This window comes from Lithobates pipiens, unplaced genomic scaffold (assembly GCF_037356315.1).
Source record: "Lithobates pipiens isolate NorthernLeopardFrog02 unplaced genomic scaffold, aLitPip1_a1.2 Scaffold_23, whole genome shotgun sequence".
Lineage (NCBI taxonomy): Eukaryota > Metazoa > Chordata > Amphibia > Anura > Ranidae > Lithobates > Lithobates pipiens.
This window is the reverse complement of record NW_027507785.1, coordinates 196,945,664-196,959,104: the sequence shown is the minus strand read 5'-3', so window position 1 is coordinate 196,959,104 and position 13,441 is coordinate 196,945,664. Positions and strand designations below refer to the sequence as shown.

The window sequence follows — 13,441 nt, the reverse complement described above, 5'->3', positions numbered from 1 at the left end:
TTTAAAATTTAACTTTTTTCCTTAAACTTTCCTCCTAAAATTGGGGGTGCATTTTATACGCCTGTGCGTTTTATACACAGATAAATATGGCAGTTAAACCAAAAAGTGCTTTCAAGTTAGGATTTAACATGTGAGATGGTTGCTTTAATGTAGAGAAAGTTTTTCCTTATGGACAGAATCAATACTTCACTATTTTCACTCATTTTAGCAGCACACAACCTGTGCCAAAACTAACAGTGCCAGGTTACAGCAATGTAAACGAATGTACCGAGCTTAGCTCTGCAGACCCTTACTAAATGCTTAGTAAATGAACGCTAAACTTAATGCCCTTCATACTACTATGTAAACTAAGATTAAAAAACAAAAAAAAACTCCTGTGCGTATTTACTCTTTTAGCCTAAGGATTCAGTAGTGGGATAGGCAAACTAATCTTACCGGCGATTGATCTAATTTTTAAAAAAATGGTCCTTAAACAAAAAACAAAAACACAATGGGGATGATTTACTAAAACTGGCGAGTGCAAATACTAGTGCAGTTGTGCATGGTAGCCAATCAGCTTATAACTTCAGCTTGTTCAATTAAGCTTTGACAAGAAAAAAAAAACTGGAAGCTGATTGGTTTCTATGCTAAGCTGCACTGGATTTTGCACTCCAGTTTTAGTATTAACCCCAGTGACTTACTACCACTAGTTCATACACAACCTCCATTATCTAGATATATCCAGTTGCTTTAGGACTCACACCACAATTTTTGCATTTACTGTGAGTTTCTTCATATGCATTTACATGCGTTTTCAGTGAGTCTGCACTGCTTTTTTTTTTTTGATCCAGTTGCATTTTTTGTGCATTTCAGCACATTCATGCCTATTTGCAGTGTGTTTGCATGGGTTTACATGCATTTGTGGTTCATTTTAGTGTGGAAGAATGCAGCATGGTGTACTTTTTTAAATGCATATTAACCTCCCTAGCGGTAATCCCGAGTCTGGCTCGGGTTGGGATTTTAGCAACATAAGCGGTAACCCCGAGCCAGACTCGGGATCGCATAGCTGGATACAGGGAGGACACAGGGAGAAGTTACTTACCTTGTCCCCTTGATCCAGCGATGTCCTCCACGCTGTGTGAGCGAGCTGTCTTCCGCTCGATTCACACAGTGCCCGAATGCCGCCGATCTCCATTCCCTGCGACGTTACGGCGCACGGGAGTGGAGATTGGCGCCAAATTAAAAAAACACACAAAACACACACAGTACTCTAATCTGTAAGATTACAGTACTGTATAAAAAAATTACACACCCCCTTTGTCCCTAGTGGTCTGTGCAGTGCCCTGCATGCACTTTTATATTATAAATACAGTTTTTTCTGCCTGGAATTTGGAGATTGCCCATAGCAACCAAAAACTGTCCCTTTATGTCAAAAGTGATTTTAGACCAACTAGAAAACAGTGATAATAAATTATAATCACTTGCAGAATTGAGCCATAGCAATTTGTGGGGAAATTCGTCATCAAACACTAAATCTAATGACAGCGACAATTCTGCAAATGAGCAAATTTCAGTGTTTGGATTTGATTTACTTTTCAATATTTGATGACGGATCTCCGCACAAATCGCTATCCCTCAATTCTGCGAGTGATTCCAATTTATTATCGCTGTTTTCTAGCTGGTCTAAAATAATTTTTGATGTAAAGTGACAGTTTTGGTTGCTATGGACAATCTCCAGTTTCCAGTCATAAAGAACAGTTTTTATAATATAAAACTGCATGCAGGGCACTGGACAGACCACTAGGGACAAAGGGGATGTGAAATAATTACATACAGCAATGTAATCTGTAAGATTACATTATACTGTATGTATACTGTGTGTTTTACTTTTGGCACAACGCTCGCAGGGAACGGAAATCGGCTCCGTGATAGATCTGGCGGAGAACGAGCCGCTCGTGCAGTGGGGGGGACATTGCTGGATCCAGGGGAGAAGGTAAGTAATCTCCTCCTGCATTCAGCGATGCAGTCCCGAGTCTGGCTCGGGGTTACCGCTTTTGGCACAAAACTTCCACCCCGAGCCAGACTCGGGAACACTGCCAGGGGGGTTAATTTCTGAATGGCTGTTCGTCAACCAGCCATGTTGTGGAATCAGAGGAGATAACATGTTATTTATTATTGGCCTTGGAGTTATTGCTTTGACCCAAGTCTAGTCCAGGAACAGGAGGAGGAGGATTTCTTGGACCAAAAATTGGTTGCTTTATTAATCGTGACTAATCATGTCATATGCCTTTGCTGTGGGAAATCCAGGAGAATAATCCAGATGATTTTCAGAATTATCTCTGGATGACGGACCCGTTCTTTCACCAATTCTTGGTATTGTTGACCCCCTATATTAAGAAGCAGGACACATGCATGAGGCTTTTATTTTATTTTTGGGTTGAATAATGATTTGATTTGTTATATTTTCTATATTTTTGGATACATAGAATGCACTTTTTGGTTAAGTTCTATTGGGAGATAGCATGTATAATTTTATTTGTTTTCTTTTTTTAATGCACAATAAAAAAATTGTGTAGAATAATACTTGGGTATGTGTTTTACTTCAAATGACAGTTTGGGAGTAGGCAGTTACATTTTAAAAAATACAATGTAAAATTAACAAGGGACACCAACATAGTTGTATCTTTGATCTTAAAAACTACGGGATAATGGTGTTGTGGTAACTTTCACCAAAATATTTTTCATAATTTGCTGTGTCACGAATGTTAATTCTCCATTAGGAACACTATTTTACAAGACGGACCGCTTCCACCTCATCCTTGCTTCCGAGCATGCGTGTTTGTACTTGGATTTTGTCCAATGGACTTGTGTACACATGCTTGGAAAATCCGTCAACAGACATTTGTCCATGGAAAATTTTAAAGCCTGCCATCCAACATTTGTCCATGGAAAATCTGAAAACAATTGTCCGATAGAGCGCACAAACGGTCGGATTTTCCACCAATAGCCTGTCATCACACAGTTCCTATCGGAAAATTGTATGTACGAGGCTTTAGTGACTGTGCTGGATCATTGATCAAGCACAAGTACTGTCATAATAAGAGCGTTACAGCACTGCGTATGCTAGGTATTAGTAGTATACTAAGTAGATTACTCTTGCTATCAGCACTCAGAGTGTTTGGGGGAGAGCAAGAACAGTGATAATATGCTGCTTGGAACGAAGGGGGAGATTTGGGTTCATTCATATGGGTACAGATGCCCATGCATAGCTCCCAACTGTCCCTGATTTCGAGGGACTGTCCCTTATTTGAAACAATCTCCCTCTGTCCCTATTTCCTCCTCATTTGTCCCTTATTTTGATCTGACCTATATAGTTGTATAAAAAAATGCACTTTTTATCTTTTAAAAAGTGTCTCCCGGTGGTAAACTTTTCATCCAAATTCTAAATGGCTGCATTTGTAAATTGCAAAAGCCAATAGTAAGTAGTGGCAAAAAAAAGCATTTGTAGGCTTAATTAATATTTTTTCTGTATAACTCTCCTTTAAGAGGGCATGGCAGGGGGTGTGACTTATGCCTACATTTTGCTAATTGATGTCGCTCGTTACCATCTCAAAAAGTTGGGAGGTATGGTACATATAGTGTGCAGGACTGCATGTGCTCATGCTCTTGTGAGCGTGTTTCATGCAGCTACGACCAGCAACCAATTAAAAGTCAATGATGGGCTGGTAAACGCAGTGGTCTTATGGACATTCCTGCACATCTGAGCTTTTACATCTGTATAAGCAGTGCTGAGACAGGGTCATCCAGTGCCCAGGGCAAAAACTTCAAACTGCGCCCCCCCACCCTTAGGGTTGAGTTTAGCAGTGATGTTGCTGTCCCTACTCCTGTGAGCCTTGTAATAGAAGCGAATGGCACAGGGAGCCCCCATCCCGGCAATAATCCATTGCGCCCAGGGCAGCAGGCCCTCCTGCCCACCCCTTGCCCCGTCCATGTGCTCAAGGACGAATGATTCCATGTAAATGCAGAAACACTCAGATTTACAGGAAGATCTGTAGAGCCGCTGCATCTGTCAGCCTGTGATCCATTTTTAACAGGCTGCTGGCCACTGCTGTATAGAACATGTGTGCCTCCTGGGAGCATGAACGTGATGACTGCATTTTGTGTATCCTCTGTACCCGTGTGAACTTATTCCTTTGTTCTGTACAGGCAAAGCACAGGTTCACATTAAAGCAACCAGCAACCAGTAGCTATTAGCACAAGTGTTTTTCAAAGCAACACATTAGAAACATGTGTTGTCATCGTGTGCAGTAAGCGTTGATGCCCTGCAACACCCTGCAACACCCTGCAGAAGTTCATATGCTTAAACACCATGTGAAATAAAACAAATTTTATAATGGAAAAAAAGCTTGCTCTTCAGGAGGACTCCAAACCCTTGTGTTTCTTTCACCAGTCATGCAAAAAGAGAAAAAAAAAAGCTGTTCAGAATAAGTCTCCCTCACACAGACAGCGAGAAGCAAGACTGCTGAGCCAGCAGAAAGAGTTCATTTTAATCTTTTATGGCCCACTGGAAATAAACTTTACCGAATTCATTTTGTGCGCGTAATACACCAAAAGAACAAGCTCTCTATTATTCTCTCAATCCCTGACTGCGTAGAGCTCTGAATCATGGTCATGTTTTTTACCTCTTCCTATCGCTCCATATATGCACCTCATAACTTTTTCCAAGTTATTAGAGGTACATAAGCACATCTCCTTAGTTCTGCAGCCTTGTACTTATATTCTTTAAAATAATATAGACTCTAAAATATTGGTAATTTATGATAATTTATATCACAAGGTCACCTGTAAAGTGATTTATTAAAAGAATTTAAAGATTATTAGATGAAATAACTACAGACATGAATGCACAAAGGAATGTGATAAACACATTTTTTCTTTTAGAATTGTTCCTAATGATCAATCAAAGAAATTAAACATTTAAAAAAATACTAGTAATAGGAAGCTAAAAGCTGAACTCCAAGCAGATAAAATATACAAATCATTGCATTTAGGTAGTAAATCATCAAATATATAATTTTTAATGCAACAAGTGTAATTGCCTGAATTTGACTTGGCTTTGCCGTCCCCTATACAGCAGTACTCTCACTGCAAGAGAGTAGCGGTGGCCAATTAGGCACGCTGCATACAAATGTACTAACAAGGACTATACTGATAGGAGTAGAACTGAAGAATAAACCCCAACAGCCTTCCACTGTTCTTTTGCCCTCCAGTCAGGTTGGGGGTGAAGAGCTGCTGTTTCCCATAAATAATAGTGGCACCATCCACTTGCCTGTGTTATGCAATGGGACAGCTATGTATATCTCAGAACTGGACAAGTCCTGTTGGCAAGTAAAACAGCTCCCTTATATGTATTTCATTAGTGTATTTAGCAAGTTGCCTGGAGTTAGGTTTGCACTACTGTAAATAGTAAAAAAATAGTTTTCACAGATTGTTAAGGTGTTACAGGAGGACATAAACGATAGTATGGCACCTCTTAGTATTTACCAAGAAAACTTTGACACTGTAAAAGCATTTATGTGCCATCCAAGAGATAAAATATTTTTCCATCTGCACGTTTCAGTTGTTAGTATAAATTTAATGCTGTCCAATATTTTCATTTGCACTGTAGAAAGTAAGTGGCTTCTAAGAAAATTGATATTGTCATACGGATGCACATATTGAAGGATCACTGTACTACAGCCACATTATACAAGCACATTCATATTATATTACATATTCTAGATAAAGTGAATTTTGCAATGACATTAAACTGTGCAGTGAGAAATGTATTTTATAGGACAACACCGCAGTTATAGGTAAAACATTAATATATAAAGCATATCTCATAGTAGACCTTTCACAGATCTGGTTAGCCAAACTAACCATATAATAAATAAATGTAAAAAAAAAAAGATATACGCCATAGACTGTATTTGTCAATTTTAACGTCACATTTGGCCTTGCCACTCTCCCTGGTCTATCACCAATAGGTAAGAATTGTATGTGCGGCAAGATTTCTATATAAAGTCAGATGCCTACATCTGTTCATTGTTTACCTTTATTTTTCACTCTGGTTTTACATATTCAATTTAGCAACTTGCATGATATTGCATTTCAAATTGCATTTCATGTATATAATTCTGTGTATGTAAAAACACACAAATTTGCATTTTCACTTGTCTAGCCTATACTGATGTATAAAAAGTTCCAGTGTCTGCATACATTGCATCTCTAGATGTACTGTACATATCTTTACAATTGGCTTTCCTTTGAGGCACATACACTGCCAAAGAACTGGATTCTACTCTTTGTTCACGGTAACCACAGTTTAACGAAAGACACCTATAGTAACAGTTTAAATGTAGGCATGCTTTCTCTTAATAAGGCATAGAGCAATGTACAAAGTACATAAATTGTTTGAAAAAGTCATCCATATTCAGCAGGAGAAAGCTGAAATCTGATTGGTTGCCTTGGGTAACTATACATCTCCCATATTACCTCATCGTACTACTTATTCTCCAAAGTATTTAGTGATATATATTCATGTGTACTTTACTATCTTCATATTTTTCTTCAACAAGTGAAACCAGCTATTGTGCTATTAATGCTGAAATCCTATTTTGCAATTTTGCACCTCCAATAAAAGTATAAAGTTGACTGATTTTTCCATGTGCTCTAAAAGCTGAACTCCAAGCTGGAGAAAAAGTAACCCTGGTAGTAAGGCCCCCTCTGCACTTCAAGGGTTAAATGCTTGTTTTTTTTAGAGGAATTGGAAGCATATGTCCTCCTGTTCAGGCTTCCTCCTCTTCCGAAGACCAATTCTTCTCCTCTCTGCCTGACCAGTTGCAGCTCTCTGACATCATTATGCACAATGCAGGACCATTGGTCTGGTATTGTAAGTGAGGATGCTGAGGTTCTGCCCATATTCCAGGAGAACAAAAGGGTAAGCTGTCTTCTGAAGGAGTGAGGAATAAAGCATTCAGCCGTATTTATCATCCTCAAAACAAAACAAGAATTTGACTGAAGAAGCCCTACTGCACAGGGCTTCTTCGCAGAACGTTTTCTCTAGCCATCAGCCCAGATTTAAAGAAAAGTAGCTTTGTTCTATACGTTTCCCCCACCAGGCAGTACTTTTATTTAATTTCACATAACTGCAGATACAAGAGAAGACATATGCCGGCCTTGGCTCGCAACCTAACATTGAGCAGTTAAGTAAGAGAAAATGAAGCTTTTTTGAGTTATTGAGCTTTTTTTGAGTTATTGAGCTTCCATTAGCTCCATTTTAAAAGGCTAGGGCAACTAAAACTAAAAGCAATCACCTGTTAGCTTCTGATTTTGCAAGATTAGTGTGCTGCAATTCCAAACTCTAGTGATGAGCACACTGCTCCAAAAATAAGACAAATCAGCAAGTTCTACATGTATGACTCTTGAATAAATGCATTACATTTGCCCATTCTGCATTGAATCTCATAATTCATGAACAATGATTGACAGTGTGATTCTTCACATGTCAGAAATATCTACACAATCATTCAAGCAAATAAAACATCATTGAATAAGTGGGGCACCTAATTTGATTATCGTCACCCAGATGCATGTAGTTGTTGCCATTTTTGGAAGGTATTCTTTAGACATCAATGGAATAAAGAGGGTGGTTAACCAAGTGGACATTATCTGACTGGTCTAAAACACTGTCTTCTTGCACACATACATATGAACAGATTTTTGTAGTGCTTATGCTTATCTCTATAATATTTTCAAACAGTAAGGAGTGGCCAGATGTGACAAGTAATGCTAAATCATGAGAGACAATAGAGACAGATTTCCTAACCTAGGAGCAGTAAGCTAACAGGTGTCCATTGAACTCTGGCCTGGCCAATCATCACTCTGGCCATAAAACAGCTGGATCAGATAACTGTCACCTAATGTTTATGGCTACTACAGTTCCCTACATCTTCTCAAATTCTGGAGAATACAGCAGAGGGGGCTAGACTTCATTTGATCTGTAACAGCTAAAGTGAAGAACATAATTGGGAAAATCCAAAGGGGAAAACTTACCAAAGGGGGGCCATGGGATTTGGAACATCAGTCGAAAAATTCAATGGAAACAAGCTACCCCAAATAGAAATATGGCTAAGCTAAGTTAACTAAAACATAAACAGATATTTTGGTATTTGACAACAATGAAAATAAGTAGTCAGTGCTGTTTATATGTAGACCTTATCCACCAGACTAAGCCAAAGGTGATCATAGACAAGATAGTTTGCCAATGTGGCCTTTTTTAGAGCTAAGGAGACTAAAGTGCTCCTGTTTCTAATCTTGCAGAGAGAATGACATGTGGTGCTTGGCATATGCCTGTACATCTCACTGTTCACTAATGCCTGTAGCCAGTTTAAATTTGGTGACATATTCAAATGTGGGCTGCTGTGTTGTGTAAGGTCCTGCTTATTTTTAAGAGGCATGAAAAACAAAAGTGCCGACAGTAAAAGTAATTGGAGCAGCCAACTCATCTCATAATTCATTTAAAACATAAAAAAGCTGAGAATAAGCATAACATTTGCATAAAAGGAACAAAGTCAACCTAACACTTGGTATTTTACAAATGAAAGCAATAAAAGGTTATGAAATGGCATTTTCAAAGTTGTTCTTATTCATATCTATTAGCACATTATATTAACTGGCAGGAAGGCACTTTAGGATTCTCTGGACATCCATAAATATGATCTTTAGATTAGAGAAATTTGAACTACTCATGTGGATTTTGCTGGTTAGTATACAGCACCAAAGTTATCTTTAGTACACTGAAAGAATAATTAAGAAAAGTTCACACTCTGGACTAATTTTCATAATGAGGATACTCCCCTATGTTCTATAACGAAATAGGTATTCATGAATACTTTGCTTATGATGCTTTGCAAATATCAGTAAATTACCTAAACTGACCACAGACAGTTTATATTCAAAACAGGGGGGTTCTTGTCACAGAATTGCTCCTGTATAGGGTAATGGAGGAGAAGGGGAGATAGGTGCATAATTCTGATCCCAGGCAAAACAAAAGCAATCAGATGTTTTTTTTAACCTGTTTGATCATTGAGAATGCATGTTCAGGGCTGTTGCGCACAGAAACTGGGTCACCATCTGATGTCCAACAGAGCCAGATTGGGAGCCTGTCCGCTATGATAACCTTTATTTCATTTGAGAACAATGAATTTCCCATTTCATTAAACATTTGCAAATGAATGAAATTGTACTAGTATGGCTTAATCTAAAGACTAAGCCAGTTTATTTTCGACATATGTCCATATTTTTGTAGTTAAGCTTTTGTGGTTGTATAGACAATTTAAGATTGTTTCAAAAATATCTCAAAACCATGACATTTATTCCAAAACTGTGCAAGAAGTGTACCTGTCAGTACATTGTACTCCACTGTAGTAGTTTTCAAGGTACGTAGACAATAAAAATTTAGGGAAAATATCGGATTCAAACAAAAGCGCTAGTATGTTTATTATGTTGATTATATATATATGGATCTAGAGTTTAAATTTGCAGTATATTAGATAAGTCCATGCTACATAGTATTTGTAGACAAAGGTATATTGATGACTATTGGTTCTGGTTATTTTTCAGGAAAAGTGGAAATATTCAGTTCACGAAATAAAAGGTCAATGTACGAGGGTGGTACTTCAGTTAACAGTTATGTATCGTTGATACACTGGGAGTTTTGTAAATTGTTTTTGAACATTGATATACACTCTCCTCTGAAATCATCTCCTTGTCTGCCTGGATTCTAAATTCTACCTAGTAGACATAGGGTAATGAGATCACAGCAGTGAGAAAATGTCATCTGGCTCTATTTTGACTTGTTCTGAGCTTAAGCAGCTATAATTTTCAGAAAGCCTTTATAGCACAGTGGATGTAATCATCTGATAAAGGAGGCACTTACAAAAGATGGGGGATGAAAGGATTGTGCATTTAAATTGACACTGTAAAGGTTTCCAGTCAGCAGCTGGTAGAACCTTATTTGTTGTGAGCTGTCATGCTGAATGCAGGATAAACACTGCTAGCTGGTACGACAATGTGATCATCAAATGCACCAAAATATAGTTATCTATATACTTGGCTGGAAAACTCTTGACAAGTTATCTTTGACAATATGGTTTATATGATGATTTTTCTGCAATTTATGGTACTGAGAACAATGAGAACATCTCAATATCTTCCAAGTTCATTGTTTAGCAAAGCTTCTAACCAGCTGAATTATACAGGCCCACACAGAACAAAAGTTGTCGACAAGCAATCTAAAATTTGTAGACAATGGGCTACTATAGAAAAACCAGAGCAGCCTGAAAACTATTCTATATTGGCTAATATGCTAACTTCAGGGAAAATGGTAAATCAGTTAAGGCTTCCAAAATACAGTTTCAACTAATTTTCATATCTAATGAGCTTGCAGTGATTCACAGTCAGGAGTACACAGAGTGCTGTCTGCTTTATGGCTAAAAATTAAGTCTGGGTACATGGCTGAATTCCAGACAGTCTGAACCTCTGCGGATCACTCTGTCGGCATTCAGGTGTCTCCAACATACTGGGTGATGGAAGGGGGGTGGGGTGATGGCAGACGGTAACACTAAACAGACAAAGAAACAGGAGGGAGCTAGACTATATGGATGGAAGTACCCATTCTTCTTCCTGAAACAGCAAGCGCTTAAATGACACATTTTTTTAGACTAGATACACAAGCATTTTTGCCTTCTCCGTTCATACACCCCACAAAGGCGTGTATAAAGTAACATCACACAAATATGTATATATAAATTCATATACACAAACACTTGTGCGCACACATTTTGTATGTCTAATGTATATGATACAGTATGTGCATACATACAATATACCCATAAATGTCTTTTTAATCTGTGTAAATAATATGAAACTATACTATTGGATTTCATATATATATATATATATATATATATATATATATATATATATATATATATATATATCATGCATGAATTCATATTAGATGCATCCTCACAAACAGAGCACCCATATGCTGACACAGGGAAAACTCTACACAACACCAGAACAACTCTATATATTACATCATATAGTCCATTACTCTACATTTCTACACTACTCTATATACACTTCAATATTTGTTATTTCTATGATGATAATTTCAATTATTGCTCAATGCAGCCACTCCCTAAATTTCATCATACAAGTGCATACATGTGCTCTGATATATAATTAACGATGCCCCACTCATGTTGCACTGTATGTACATTTCAGAACTCTAAATGTATGCGTCAACTAACATTCTTCGAAAGTTAATAGAAGCATCCTGCAAATAGTGTGTGAAAAGTAATTATCATTTATGATATCAAGACCTGGAATAGGTTAAAGAGCTGGGATGTTAAAGAGCTGGGATATACTGTTTTTAACCCATCAATGACCAAACACACTATACTATACTACATTACTACTGTTCGGAGGCCCACATTTTCAACATTTACCTTTACTGAAGCTGAGTATAGATTCTTTCTTTCTTTCTTTCTTTCTTCTTTCCCTCCTTCCTTCTTTCTTGTCTCTGCCTCCTTATTTATTCTCTCTCCCTCCTTTTTTCTTCTCTCTACCTCCTTATTTCTTCTCTCTCCCTCCTTTCTTCTCTCTCTCTCTCTCCTTCTTTCTTCTCTCCCCCCTTTCTTCTCTCTCTCTCTCTCCTTCTTTCTTCTCTCCCTCCTTTCTTCTCTCTCTCCTTCTTTCTTCTCTCCCTCCTTTCCTCTCTCTCTCTCTCCCTCCTTCTTTCTTCTCTCCTTCCTTCTTTCTCTCTCTCTCTCCCCTTCTTTCTTCTCTCCTTCCTTCTCTCTCTCTCTCTCTCTACTTCTTTCTTCTCTCTCTCCTTTATTCTTTCTTTCTTATCATTCTCCTTCCTTTTTCCCCCTTTCTTCTGTCTCTCATTCTTTCTTCTATCCTTTCTTATTGTCTCTCTCTCCTTCTCTCTCTCTCTCCATCAGTCTTTCTTTGCTCTCTGCTTCCTTCTTTCTTTCTTCTCTCTCTCTCTCTCTCTCGCCTTCCTTCTTTCTTTTCTTTCTCTCTCTCTCCTTCTTTCTTCTCTCTCTCCCTCCCTCTCTCTCTCTTTCTCCCTCCTTCTTTATTCCCCCCCCCCTTTTCCCTGTTCTTCTCTCTCTCTCTCCTTTTTTCTTTTCTCTTTCCTTCCTTTCTTTCGTATACTACTTATGTGAAAGCCACTTTACAATTCTGTAACTGATGACATGATAAATATATATTACAATTATTGCATTGATGATAATGTCAGTAGTATATAGTGATGGCGAACATCACTCATTTATATAAAACATTACCTTAGATGACACTAATCATCATCCTAAAAGACACACCATTCTCTTGTTCTGTTCTCTCTGGTGTATAATAAACTTCATTCATTGAGAAGTACTATAATGTGCATTGCACTTGGACAGGGTGTTTAATTGGGAGTGGAAAATTAATAATTAAACTTAATGATGATATACAGAAAGTTATATATTTTTTTCTTTAAATAAACAGAGTATTTAACAAACAAGAGAGTTTTTCCTATTGAACCGAATATCAAGAAATCTGATTTAGCTAAAAGTGCAAATTCTACCAATTATATAAAAGTATCGTGTAAATATGCACAAGGGCGATAAAAATAAGAAGAGCATAAACATTGAGACCTAATAACACAATAACTAAATCCGCTGACTTACAGAACATAGGTAAAATCATTATCCTAATAATTGTATCATGAAATAATAAATTGCAATAATAACTATTAAGAATTTGGGTTTTTATATTTTGTATAACCGGTCAGCTTGGCAGCAAATCGGTTAATACGCCAGACATTTCAATTGCTTTATTGATATTTTCCTTATGTAGAGGAGATGACTTGGCACAACCGTGTCATTTAGGTAACTCCTTTTCTAATGATATCACATGAAAGAAAGGCAATGTATCATGCATTCCTATTATTTCTAAACAGAAGACAATAAAGGGCACACTTACAGGATATGGGCGCGTTTCTGTCCAGACATTCCTGATCTTCAGAGGCTCTAGAGAGGCAGATGAAAACACAGAGTCTGTAGGAGACTGAGATTGTGCATCTCCTAGAGCTGCAGACCTTACATGAACTGGGGATTTTTTTTTTCCTGTCTTCTGAAAAGGCAGCAGAGGGAAAGGAGGGGTGGAGGTGACCACGTGACGCACTCCCAGCTTCGACACTGGCTGAGGTTGCAGACATTAGGCCAGCAGGATTGGCCAAGTTAAAAACTCTGTGCCTCAGGGGATCCTCCTATTTGGCTTTTTTTTTTCTGTGTTGAAGAATGACTGAAGGAATTTTCTCAATGTGGAAGTTTCACTTGCAAAAAAATTGCAACAGTTT

At 37.8% G+C, this 13,441-nt stretch overlaps 1 long non-coding RNA gene across 1 annotated transcript in view; it reads right to left on the bottom strand.

Moving 5' to 3' along the window:
• Positions 1-13,202, bottom strand: part of LOC143928105 (uncharacterized) — a 72,249-nt gene extending 59,047 nt beyond the window's left edge. Inside the window, exon 1 of the long non-coding RNA XR_013262372.1 lies at positions 13,066-13,202. This is a non-coding gene — a long non-coding RNA (uncharacterized LOC143928105). The remainder of the gene's footprint in view (positions 1-13,065) is intronic.
• Positions 13,203-13,441: the final 239 nt, after the last annotated feature.